Here is a 13292-nt window from a genome sequence, read left to right on the forward strand (position 1 = left end):
ACAAAATTTTGCTTCCCTGGAGACAGTTTCTCTTGAAACACAAAAAACCTTTGAAATCATTTCTCTTGAAAAAAAAACCTTTGAAATCGTTTCTCTTGGAATACAAAAAAAACCTTTGAAAATTTCTCTTGAAACACAAAGATATTCGAGTTCGATTCCACTCAGCTCAAAGGCACCATCATTTGCAGCATGGCTCAAGGTAAGAAGGGTTATCTGCCAAAGACCTTCGATTTCGATTTCATTCAGTCCGATGACGCATCAATCACACTATTTTTCGATTGCAACCGAGGTTTTCAAGACGAGAAGAAGACTTGGGTTAGCCGTGCCTTAGTGACAAAAAACCATTTTCAGGCAGCATAGCTTAAGTTGAGAAAAGCTAGCTATCAACAAAGCTGTCGAGTTCGATTCCATTTAGCTCAATGTCACATCAAGAAACTATTTCCAGTCGAATTTTTAAACCAAGGTCTTTAAACCGAGAAGAAGTAGACTACAACGAAAAGCCATATTCTGATTTAAATTCTGAAATACGACTTCAATTTCATATCATTTCAAATTGGGCTCGACTTCCCGACGGATGAGTCATCCGCAACCCAATTCAACAGTGAGTTATTTTTCAAATCCACCGGATGAAAATTTGTGTCCTTTTATCTTTATCCTATTTTTCATTCCACAAAAAATGACAAAGAGGGGCAGCTGTAGACACCTAATTTTCATCTTTATATTAGTACCATAAATTATTTTAATTATATTATATAGTACAATTTTATTTACATTCATGTGCTTATTTTACATGTTACCAACAGCAGACCAAACCCAAAAGACTATTTACAAGACAAAGTCACCAGCCCAATATGGACCCGTTTCCATACCTGCGACCCGGTTCCAGTGGAAATAACCCGAATCGATCCAGCTAGGGTTTGCAACCCTAGCTTCTCACATCCCCTCGAGCGTCGCATGCCTCTCAACCAAATGCGCATAGATCAGCCAAGTTAACGGCAACTCCCTGTTTTTCCAATGACGTGCGTTAGTAAAACCCCAAAGCCAACTGAAACACAACGAACAAAGAAAAGATGAAATGTAGCCTCATTAGGACTCTATTCGGTGATTATAAATAGGATGTAATCGAACACAATAGATGAGATCATATGAAAATACCAGAAAAAACCATAGAGCGCCATTCCAAGATCAAGAGGAACGAAATCAAAAATTGAAACGCGAAAAATAGAGAAAAAGCTAGAGAAAAAGTGTGAGGATTTTGTAAAAGAAAAAAGAGAGAAACCCTTAAAAAACCGGGGCTTTCTTTCGAAAGAAACCTCCCTCAGATCTTTGTATCGCCCCAGCAAAAAAAAAAATTCGATGAATTTTTTTATTTATTTTTCAGAACTACTATTTTTGAGACTTCTTTTGCAAGAACTAAGTTTATATTTGCACTCAGTGGAGAAAAAGGAATCGAAAAGTGTTTGGTTACCTTTTTAGTCACTGACGAACGGCGGTCGGAGCTAACTTACGGTGGTTGGCGGCAAATTGACGGCCGATTTCTAGAATTTCAGATAACACGAAGAACACCAAGTGGTGTTCAGAGAATTTTGAAAACAAAGGTTTAAGTCCAAGTTTTCTTATGAAAATGAAGTGAATTATATTGTTATAATTTAAGTTTTATAGTTTCATTAAAATACCCATCAAGGATTCCGTGTTTTTAAATGACCAAGGGAAAATCATCATCGTGGTCCCTTTTTTTTCCATCATTTCATATTGATCCTATTCTCATATTTTTTTTCTTTCTGATTTAGACTTGTATTTCTTCTTCAGTTTCATGTTAGTCCTCCTAGCTCATGGTCTTTACTTGGAAAATTTTACTCGGGTCCCTACAACTTTGTTTCCATCTCGATCTTGTTCATCATTCCATCGTTCGTTTCATTTTAATCCCTGGGTCTGCATGTGCATTTGTCGGTTGGTTTTGTCCCTTCCTACTTTTATTCCCTTGATATATGTTCCAACCAAGAAAGAAAATTTGAATATTTACATTTTGAATAATTAATTTTTCTTCTGCAAATTTAGATTTTTTATTCAATCCTTTAAATCAATCCGAGATAGCTTCTATTACACTCCTAACTGTCAAACGTATGGTTATATTCTCAGCTATTTGAATTTACGTATTGCTTTGTGCTTTTGTGCACATTTCATAGGATATTTTATTTTATTATTTTTTCATTTCTTTTCCTTTTGATTTACTTTCATTTCTATTTTAATTATTTTTTCTCCTTTATTCCATTTGATTTTTTTAATATTTTTTATTTTTTTTTATCTAACATTTTTTATTTTTTAGAAACTCTCAATCAATTAAAGGTAGGTAATTTGAATCGGGTTTTTAAATTTTAATTTTTGCAATTAAAATAACCGGAAAATTAATTGGTACCAAAAGGGCGGTTCAAGGGTGCTAATCATTCCTTGACCGTAACCGACTCCCGAACCCGACACGTTTCTGGTACAACACAGATCAGGTAAGATAGTGTCCGACCCACCTAAATCCGTTTTAAAATGGCCGGTGGCGACTTTAACCCAACTAATCTAAGTCGAAGCCTAATTCCGGAATCCAACCGAAAGACGGTTCTGACAAATATGATCATATTTCATCAGAAGCAGATGCTAGAGAGACGAAGCAGGGAATGTTTCAAACCAAGTTGAATTACTAAGGTAATAGTCCAGACGGACAGAACAATTATCCCCATACCATGTGTAGCCAGGACCATGAAAATCCAAATCATGTAATCCGTAATAAAAGACCATGCCTTTAAAATCTGAATATGAAGTGGAAGATGAAACACAACATTGTCGGTCTTCCGCATAAAGAGTGGCATTAAAATCCCCAATACCCAAGGATTGGTGATATGTGTGGCGACCAATCTCGTGCACAGACAAAAAAAAGTTCTTCTTGATACAGCGTTAGAACTGGCATAAAAATGTAGCAAGGAAAGTAGGTTGACTATGGTGATTCTTGATGGTGATCCGACAATGAATGAATTGAAAGTGGCACAACAAAACATCAACGTTAATGTTGTCGTACCAACAGACCCAAATTCCGTCTTAGAAACCCATTAATTCTACTCTGTGAGAGTTCCGAAAGTCGAGTTCACGATGAACTTGTCTGCTGGATTCTTGTTATATTGGTTTCCACAAAAACATAAATATCATATTGATAATCACGAATATACTGACGAGTAACTCTGAAAAAAGGTATTCTAATAATGAAATATGAAAAAAGAATGTTTGAATTCCCAGTATAAACATGATAAATAAAATATAAAAAGAAGTTCTAAATTTTTACGGATTTCAGTCGGGTTAAAGATTAATATATAAAAATTGTTTAAAAACAATATTTTTTAGTTACATGCATTTAAATTCGGATGAACTTATTAAGTTAAAAAATTATTATTTTCAACTTTCTCAATTTTACAAAATATATTAATGAAAATAAATAATAACTTTTTCATTTTTTCGGTAACAATAGGAAGAAACTAAAGTCTAGACACTATTCTATTACTCTGTTGATCTTCTTGCAACAACTGCCTCACCAACTCCGGTGGTTCATTGAATTTAACATAGGGCATGCTCCTCCTGTCCGTCATTCTTGCCATGCGATCAGCGACGGTATTTCTTTGTCGATGTACATGTTGGACTTGGATCCTAACGACCCAATTCCGTTTAGTCAAAACATTCACGTGGTGTAAAATTATGAATCGATAAATATCCTTGTTGAGGAATTCCTCCAGCCGGTCGGGTTTGATCAAGCCAGACCATGTCGAATAGGCAGCATCACACCCCCGGAAAATATGGGATATTGATTCCGCTTGCGCACCACAATAATCACAACTAGGATTGTCCGAAATATGTCTTCGAACCCTTTCCACATTAGTCATTAACCGATCATGGGAGAGGAGCCAAATCAGCATTTTAACTCTTGGAAGACCTTTATATTGGAAGATTATTTTCCAAAGATCAGAATCTATACCCGGCGAGTCATCGAGGCACCGAGCATAAGCGCTCGATGTAGAGAATCTGCGGTTTTTTCACATTTCCAGCCAGGATTAAGATAGCATCAGGCAGTAAGGGGCGAAGATCATCCCAAAGCCAGTCACCGTTCTCACCAATCAGACAGTGAACCGGAGTTGGAGGGCACGAGAAAACTTGCAGCTTGCAATGGTTAATTAAAGGGACAATTTCACCCAACCAATCGTCCCTCCAAAAATCTAATTTTTCACTGTTGACGAAAACGGGTAAAGAAAAACAAAAGAACACGAGGATTTTACGAGGTTCGGCAATGTGCTTACGTCCTCGGTGCTAGGCGGCGCTAGAAGTTTTATTCAATGATATTTTAGGTCTAAGTTACATCTCTATTTATAATAGAAAACCCTGGTACATAATTACAAAATCAACCCTGTAAGTCCAAGCAATGCTTGAACTTGTCTGTCGTAACTGGCTTGGTGAACATATCAGCGGCATTCTCATCAGTATGTACCTTCTGAAACAAAACCTCTCCAGATGCAACCAACTCTCTGATCTTGTGGAACCTTACATCAATATGTTTAGTTCTAGCACGATACACCTGATTCTTAGCCAAGTGAATAGCACTTTGATTATCACAAAGCAACTGAACTCCACCTTGTTGAACACCCAACTCCTTCACTAAACCAGTAAGCCATAAAGCTTCTTTTAGCTTCAGCGCTGCCATGTACTCAGCTTCAGTTGTAGATAGAGCCACAACAGATTGAACAGTAGACTTCCAACAAATAGGCCCTCCACCAAGAGTAAAGACATACCATGTCGTAGATCTTCTATTATCCAAGTCACCTGCATAGTCTGAATCCACATATCCTACAACCAAAGGATTATCCCACTGACTCCCAAAAACAATTTCATGTCCCACAGTACCCTTAAGTACCGAAAGATCCACTTGACTGCTTCCCAATGTTGCTTACCAAGTTTAGACATGTACTTACAAACTTGACTAACATGAGCTAAATCAGGACGAGTACATACCATCGCATACATCAAGCAGCCAACAGCATTAGAATACGGAACCTTTGCCATATCTTCAGCTTCCTTATCTGTCTTAGGGCACTGTTCTGATGAGAGCTTAAAGTGATTCGCCAATAGAGTGCTAACTGGTTTCGCGCTGCTCATCGCAAACTTTCTAGCATTTTCTCAACATAACCCCGTTGAGATAGCCGCAGTTTCCTTGAGTCTCTGTCCCTGCAAATTTCCATTCCAAGAATTTCTTTGCAGCACCTAAATCTTTTCATATCAAATTCCTGACTCAATAAAGTTTTCAAACCGATAACATCATCCATGTTCTTCGCAGCAATCAACATATCATCAACATACAGTAATAGAAAAATAAAAGAACTATCATCAAGGCTATTAACATAGACACAACAATCATACTCAAGTCGGTTGTAGCCAATCTTGATCATATAGGAGTCAAACCGTTTATACCACTGTCTCGGAGACTGTTTCAACCCGTACAAAGATTTCTTCAATCTGCAAACTAAATGCTCGTTTCCAGGTTGAGTGAAACCTTCAGGTTGCCGCATGTAGATCTGCCTCTAAATCACCATGCAAAAAAAAGCAGTTTTAACATCCATCTGCTCTAAATGCAAATCTCAACTAGCCACCAATACAAGTACTGCTCGGATTGAAGTGTGCCTGACCACAGGAGAAAAGATTTCATCATAATCAACTCCTTTCTACTGTGAAAAACCCTTCGCTACCAAACGAGCCTTGAACTTCTCCCCCTCTTTTTCTGTTACTGCTGGTTTCTTCTATACACCCATTTGCAACCAATCGGCTTCTTACCCTCAGGAAGGGGAACTAACTCCCATGTGCGATTGTGATTCAAAGACTCCATCTCCTCAACATGGCTGCCATCCACTTTTCATTTTCCTGACTAGTAACGGCATCATGAAAAGTAACCGGATCATCACTGCTAACAATAAGTGCAAAGATACCAAGTCTTCAAAACCCAATCTGTTCGGAGGCTTTAATTCGTCCGTCTCACCCTGTCTCTGGCGAGACTATAATCCTGCAAATCATCCGTAGTGGAACCACAGAAGTCGGTTGAGAAGTTTCTGGTTTCTCAACTGGAAACTGCTCGAAATTCACCACTGTCGTGTCTTGCTTCTGCTGCAACATGGACTGTTCATCAAAAACGACATCTCTACTAATCACAACTTTCTTCGCAACTGGATCCAGAACTTGAATCCTTTGCACCTTTCTTGTAACCCAGAAAATGCACTCCTTCGATTTTGCATCAAGTTTGGATCTCTCATCATCAGTACATCACATAAGCAGGGCAACCAAAAATCCGTAAGTTATCAAAACTAACATCATGACCAGTCCATACCTCTTCTGCAACTTTCCCAGCCAGCGATGCCCTTGGTGATCTGTTGATAAGGTAACACGCCATGTTAACAGCCTCAGCCCAGAAGTGTTTCGGAAGCCCCGCATTCAACCGCAAACATCTGGCTCTTTCATTCAATGACATGTTCATCGTCCGCAACACCATTCTTGTGGTCTTGCGCACTGTAAAATGCCTCTAAATCCTATGCCCCTTACAGAATTGTAGGAACTGTGAATCTGTGTACTCCGTACCATTGTCAGACCGCAAACACTTGATTTTTATTCAATGACATGTTCATTCGTTCCGCAACACCATTCTGTTGTGGTGTCTTGCGCACTGTAAAATGCCTCTAAATCCTATGCTCCTTACAGAATTGTAGGAACTGTGAATCTGTGTACTCCGTACCATTGTCAGACCGCAAACACTTGATTTTTCGTCCTGTTTGGTTTTCTACCTCAGCTTTCCACAGCTTGAACTTCTCAAAAACTTCAGATTTCTGTTTCAAAAAATACCCAAACTTTCGTGAAAAATCATCAATAAAAGTACATAGTACCTAGATCCACCCAAAGACGATGTCGTGGAAGGCCCCCATACATCAGAATGCACATAATCAAGAATCCCTTGAGTTGTGTGCTTCGCAGTCTTAAAACGAACTTTAGTCTGTTTACCAAGAACACAATACTTGCAAAAATCGAGCTTACAGCTTTTGACACCATGCAACAAGTTTCTCTTGTGTAATTCTGCCATATCACGTTCACTAAGATGAGCAAGGCGCATATGCCACAATTTTGTCGTATCATCACAGGACTCAACAGAGTGAACTCCACCTGCAACGGTACTCCCTAACAATCTGTAGATATTCCCTGCAGTCATCTTGTCGTTCATAACAGTCAATGCTCCTTTAAAAATCCGAATGGTTTCCCTATCCTCATCAGCCTTAGGGATAAAACCATTCTTGTGCAAAGTGCCCAAGGAAATCAAATTCTTCTTCAAGTCTGGGATATGTCGAACACCACTCAACGTCCGAACGGAGCCATCGTGCATCTTAATTCTGACATCACCAATACCAACAATATTGCAACATCGATCATCACCCAAATAAACCGAACCAGAATTAACCGGCCTGTATGTCGAAAATCATTCCCTATTTGGCGTGATGTGATAAGAACATCCAGAATCAAGAATCCAAGCATCCGTCAATTGTGTCGTTAAAATAGAAAGCATATCACCCTCACTGCAATCAGAATTATCATCCTCAACCACGTTCACAGACTTGGATGAGCCATCACGCTTCTCATCAGTCTGCTTTTTCAACTTCGGACAGTCTCGCTTCATATGTCCCGCCTCCTTGCACTTGTAACAGTGAATCGTCTTCTTATCCCTGGATTTGGATATGGAATTCCGCTTCCCGGACCCTGCCTTCTCTGGCTTCCTTCCACGATCTCGATTACCCTTGACATATAAGCTATCGGCTTGAGAGCTTTCCCCTGCATTCTGCTTCCGCTGGTTGTGAGCCAACAAGGCTGCAGTAATCTCCTCAACGTTGATAGTCTCTTTCCCATATGTAAGAGTAGTCACCATGTGTTCGTAAGAGGGAGGCAACGAACACAACAAAAAACATCGCTCTGTCTTCATCCTCAATTTTCACATCAAGCCGAGCCAGATCAGAAACGATTTGATTGAAGACATTCACGTGTTGCGCCAAATCGTGATCATCCTGCATCTTCAGCCCATACAGCCGCTGCTTCAGATACAATTTTGTCGTTAAGGATTTGGACATAAATTGACTTTCCAACTTCCTCCAAATTTCGTCTGGAGACGATAGATGCATGACGTGATACATGACCTCGTCCGCCAAACATAATTGTATGGTTCCTGACGCTCGCTGCTGCAATTTTTCCCAATATTCCTCATCCATCGACGCCGGCTTTGAAGGTCGCAAAGTCTTCAAGATCCCTTGCTGCGCCAATAGATCCTTCACCCTCGTTTGCCATAATCCGAAGTTACCCTGACCATCGAATTTCGCGACTTCAAATTTTGCTCCTGACATCTGATACCAATTGTTGACGAAAACAGGTAAAGAAAAACAAAAGAACACGAGAATTTTACGAGGTTCGGCAATGTGCTTACGTCCTCGGTGCCTAGGCGGTGCTAGAAGTTTTATTCAATGATATTTTAGGTCTAGGTTACATCTCTATTTATAATAGAAAACCATGGTACATAATTACAAAATCAACCCTCCATCTCCTGTCCTCTTTACTGGTATATTTATGAGCCATACCTAACATTCACCATTGCCAATATTCTAAACTAAACCAGCACGAATAGTCGGCCATACAATATTCAGTCCCAGCCAAAGGCGAGAACAACTATTATCTGAGCTAGAGATTCCGGAAGCATGTTACCCCATTTATATTTAGATCTCAAAATCTTCGCCCATAATTGATTCTTACTCGCAAATAGGCGGTAGGCAAGTTTCGTTTGGAAAGCCTCATTCTGAGTCGACATCCGCTTAATGCCAAGTCCTCCATCGACAACCGGTTTGCATACTTGGTTCCATGCAACAAGGTTGATACCTTTCATTGAGTGAGTGATTGAAGATGAACTTAATACTAATTGTTGTTGTTTAATTTAATTTTTACTCGTACTTATATAAATATGTATCTTTCTTTTATAGAGGTTACTAGTGTTATAAAACTGAAACATCTCAAATTATAATAAAGATTTATAATAATAAACATAAATTAAGTATATAATTATGATATTTTCCTAAAATCATTGACACAAAATCTAGCAACTTCAGATAAGGACCATACAAGAAAAGATTAAAAAAAAACATAACCATAACCCAAACAATGATAGATACAAAAAATTTTGATTGCATTAGAAAATAAACCGCAAAAGGGGATCAAGTTACTAAAAGACCACTATAAAACCATAAATCAGAGTTGAACGACATGAAAAAACTATCTAAAACTATCTGCGAATGTAAATCGAGTACTCAAATCCAATATGGTGTTCAAAAACAGGGAATATCAACATAATAACAGATGAGTGTCATCTTGATCTCAACTCTTAAAAAAGATAGATGAAAAACAACGACCAAACAATCGAAAACGTGTCAAAAGGTAGAGAAAAATGTGACATAAAGATAGACTTACTAAAATAAAAATAAGAGAAAAATAAAGATGCAATATAAAAATAAAAAGACAATAAAAAATATCAACGATCAACAATCCACAATAAAACTAATGTCATTCTCGATCAACAAAGATAAAATGTAGTATGAAAATCACAAATGAGAGAATTTTTGGTAAGAAGAATATATAAAATGAAGTATATAAATATGTATATTTGATGTTTAATTTTCTTAGATAAAATTCATATAACTTCTTGTCATATTTTTTATTCTGGTTCACTTGTTGTCCCGTCTATAAGGGATGTACGTCTAACATGGCTAGTCTTTATTTTATATGACACGGAAGGATATAAATCAAAAAATCATTTTAAATATTAGATTAGAAAAGCCCTTCATATTCGAATCGGAAATAAAGAAATGTCGGTTCAATTTAAAGAATATGCAAGTAAATTGGTTAAGATAGTTGAAGTATTATTCAGAAAGTAGTCTCAGTACGTTCCTCCATGTCTCTAATTGGACTTGTTAACCAAATCATAATCTTAATTCATATAAAACAATAGTGAGAGTAGAGCTAAGTGAAAAAAGATGATCAAATAGTTTAACTAGAAAGAAGAAAAAGTAGATGGATAAAGAAGAAGCACACATGCAGTGGTGTTGATTTAGAAAGAGAAAATAACCTCAGTGACCAAAAATCCCAGATAATATACGATTTTGACTAATTTTTTTTGGATTTACGAAAATGACCAACAAAATCGCAATGCGATCTCTAATTCGCATTGCGATCTCCACTATCGTAAATTCGCGTTGCATTTCGCGTTGCGATAGTTGAAAATCGCGTTGAGATTTTCCATTTCGCGTTGCGATAGTTGAAAATCGCGTTGCGATTTTTCATTTCGCGTTGCGATTTTCTACAGTTGTCGTTGCGATTTTCCAAATTCGTTGCGATAGTTAAAAAAAAGATTTTGTTTCTTAAGAATTTTCTCTAAAAAGATAGTATCCGCGCGGACGTGTCGAAGACACGTATTACCACGACCACGACCACGACCCAAGACGAGACGGACGGCAGCGGCGGCACGCGAGAGTCCCCCTTGTTCTCTATCACTCAACAAGGAAGTGGGAAAGCCAAGCCTTAAATATCATTCCCAATAGTGTTTCCAATACTATGTGAGATTTGAGCATTACCAACACTTGTTCCCAATACTATGTGGGATTGAGCCTTAAATAGTGATATTATTTTTGAATGTTTTGCTTAAAATTGCAATAATCGCGATTGATTGTAGATTGACTTTTAATTATGACATATTTAATCGTATAATACTAATGTAATTGGTTGCTGATTCAGTTGTTTTAAGGTGCATGATTGTTAATTGTTTCTTGAATAATCACATTGTATTAGAAACAAGTGTTGGTAATGCTCAATCCCACATTGTATTAGAAACACTATTGGGAATGGTATTTAAGGCTTGGCTTTCCCACTTCCTTGTTGAGTGATAGAGAACAAGGGAGACTCTCGCGCACCGCCGCCGCCGCCGTCCGTCTCGTCTCGTCTCGTCTCGTCTCGTGGTCGTGGTCGTGGTCGTGGTCGTGGTAATACGTATCTTCGACACGTCCGCGCGGATACTATATTTTTAGAGAAAATTCTTAAGAAACAAAATCTTTTTTTTCAACGAATTTGAAAAATCGCAACGACAACTGTAGACTATCGCAACGAATTTGGAAAATCGCAACGACAACTGCAGACTATCGCAACGCGAAATGAAAAATCGCAACGCGAAATGAAAAATCGTAACGCGATTTTCAACTATCGCAACGCGATTTTCAACTATCGCAACGCGAAATGGAAAATCGCAACGCGAATTTCAACTATCGCAACGCGAAATGGAAAATCGCAACGCGATTTTCAACTATCGCAACGCGAAATGGAAAAACGCAACGCGATTTTCAACTATCGCAATGCGAAATGCAACGTGAATTTGCGATAGTGGAGATCGCAATGCGAATTAGAGATCGCATTGCGATTTTGTTGATCATTTTCGCAAATCTAAAAAAAATTGGTCAAAATTATATATTATCTACGATTTTTTGTCACTGAGATTCTTTTCTCATTTATAAATCCCTGCCAACACAAATATTCCACTGTTATGGAAACAAGCAAATTTGTAGAACCTGAGTGAGCTGTAAACAAAATAGCTATATTTTTATTATACTTTTTTTTCTATCTTTTCAAGATACTTGTATATATATTTATACTATTATTGCCCGTAGCCCAAGAAGAGGGAAATCCAGAGCTCAAGATTCTCATGACCGGGTCACCGATTCAGAAAGTTTCCCAATGTTTTACTACAAGCTGAGGGGATTATTTCATGGCATTCTTTTCCTTTTGCAATCGAAAATCGACCCCTAGTGCATCCCAAACTTCTTCGGAACTCCAACCAGCTTTTTGGAGCGAATCCGAGAACGGTCCACTTTTAAAAGAAGCGCATCCAGAACGGCTCGATTATCCAATAAAACCATCTCTCCTTCGAAGAACCCAGATAGTGACACGTGCATCATTTCATCTATATCGGATTCCGCCCACCCGCCTTCTCTGAGAACACACCCGGTTTTATCGATGAAATCCTCCACCCGTTTCAGCATTTTGTTTCTCTGCATATTAATATACCTCTCAGGCGACGATGAGTTTCTCCGCCGCGTCGCTCCAGAACTCGACCCATCTAGGGGTTCTCGCCCCGGCATCCAAACTACGACTTGAGAAATTAGTGGACGACCCGGCTGATTTCTCTCTAATCAATCTCTGCTTCTTCAACGATTCAGGGTCGGGTTCGGATATTCGGAACAAAAATTGGATATATCGAATCCGCAACAGAAAACCCGGGTCTCATCGATGGAAAAAACCGGGTTACCGGCTAAAGAGGGTTTACATGGAATATAGCAGTGATTGAAAATGGGGATTAAAAGGGGAGCTCGTTTAAGGGCATTCCTTGCGACCCGTAAAGCTTTCTCCGGGTCAGTGGGTCTGGGTCCCCAAGATTTGGACCATAAAGTGTTACGCGCGATCTGAAAGGAGATTGCAGCGATGGGAAGATCAATCGAAGCCCGAAGATGGAGTCGGGCTCCAACAGAACGCCAATCGGGAAAACCCGTACCCACTGGTAACCCGGCTGATAATATGGCTCGGAGGTCGGGTGGGAAAACGAATCCGAACTCTGCTTCCGCTCGTGCGAACTCGGCGTCTGACAAACCTAGCTGGACTTGGAAACCCGAGTCCCGTAAATGGGTTATAACTTTATCAGCTAAAGACGAGAAAGATTGAAGACCGTTGCGAACAGCAAGGGAAGTGGGAGTTGAAGCAGCGGAAGCACGAGCAGAGAGACGGCGTAAGCCTGCTATATGAGCCGGATTCAAACCAGACATCCTCCGGTCGACGTCCACCATTGTTGCTCTATCAACTAACAACGATTTTCCTTGTTCTGATCCAAAATACAGACCTCTGTCGTAAAAACACCCTTTACTATATGTCGTTTTTCCCGAAATATCAATAATGATCGGTATATTTATCGATCTAACATCGGTTATATTATATTTTTTGATCTAACACCCGTAGCAGTAAAGTGTGCCCTTAACCTGCGTTATACACTGATTTAACGTCACGTGAAATATATCGCGCCCCCTGCACCGCGCTATTTACTGACTGGGTTACACGTGAGGTATAACGCTCCCCTGAATCACGCTATATCTGTGTATCTAGATAATTAT

General features: G+C 39.0%; 1 pseudogene; it reads right to left on the bottom strand.

Annotated features, from left to right (window-relative positions):
- Positions 1-11856: 11856 nt before the first annotated feature.
- LOC120171886 lies at positions 11857-12995 on the bottom strand (annotated as a pseudogene).
- Between the last annotated feature and the right edge of the window lie 297 nt (positions 12996-13292).

The sequence above is a fragment of the Hibiscus syriacus genome, unplaced genomic scaffold (genome assembly GCF_006381635.1).
Source record: "Hibiscus syriacus cultivar Baekdansim isolate YM2019G1 unplaced genomic scaffold, ASM638163v2 tig00111837_pilon, whole genome shotgun sequence".
Classification (NCBI taxonomy): domain Eukaryota; kingdom Viridiplantae; phylum Streptophyta; class Magnoliopsida; order Malvales; family Malvaceae; genus Hibiscus; species Hibiscus syriacus.